Source organism: Herpailurus yagouaroundi, unplaced genomic scaffold (assembly GCF_014898765.1).
Source record: "Herpailurus yagouaroundi ecotype Mexico unplaced genomic scaffold, PumYag 202, whole genome shotgun sequence".
Classification (NCBI taxonomy): domain Eukaryota; kingdom Metazoa; phylum Chordata; class Mammalia; order Carnivora; family Felidae; genus Herpailurus; species Herpailurus yagouaroundi.
Window position 1 is genome coordinate 16976401 of NW_024412433.1, and position 1007 is coordinate 16977407.

Sequence of the window (1007 nt, forward strand, 5' to 3'; positions counted from 1 at the left end):
AGAAGAAGAAGAAGAAGAAAAAGAAGAAGAATTCAGCTCCTTGCCATGAACCACAAGACCCTATCAGACCCAGAGTTGCCTAAGCACTTCTGCCATGTTTATTTGTTTTCTTAATATTTACAGTTCCTGTCACCGTATGTTTTCTCCCCACATATCTCCTCATGAACCAGCTAAAGAATCGTCTCCATTCAAGCTTCCCTCACCACCTACCTCAAATACTCAACTCCTCCCACTGGAATAGAAGCTCCGTGAGAGGGAATTTTCCATCTAGTCTACTGCTGTCTTCCTCAGCAGTGGGCTGGTGCACAGTAGGAAGGTGCCTGCTCAGTATTTGTTGAGTGACTTTTTAAAACTATGCTTCTTGTTTCCACTTTAATTTTACGAATGAACCTAAGGTCAGTGACTCATTCAGCATTAGTCAGCAGCTGGTCAGCAGCTGGTGGAGAAACTTAATTGTTGACATTTTTCTCCTCTGTCCTGCAATTAGATTTTTTTTTTTTTTTTACTTTAGTGACTGATTTTTTTTAGGTGTATTTATTTTTGAGAGACAGAAAGAGCGTGAGTGGGGGAGGGATAGAGAAAAGGGGGACAGAAGATCTGAGGTGGGTACTGCACTGACAGCAGAGAGCCCAATGCAGAGCTTGAACTCGGGAACTGAGCTCATGACCCGAGCTGAAGTCAGACGCTTAACTGACTGAGCCACCAAGGTGCCCCCAGTCTCTGCCTTTTATTATGTGCTCATCTTTCACAGTTCTTCTCTAAATACTATTCTTATTATTTTTTTTTTAAATTTTTTTTTCAACGTTTATTTTTGGGACAGAGAGAGACAGAGAATGAACGGGGGAGGGGCAGAGAGAGAGGGAGACAGAGAATCGGAAACAGGCTCCAGGCTCTGAGCCATCAGCCCAGAGCCCGACGCGGGGCTCGAACTCACGGGCCGCGAGATCGTGACCTGGCTGAAGTCGGACGCTTAACCGACTGCGCCACCCAGGCGCCCCAAAATACTA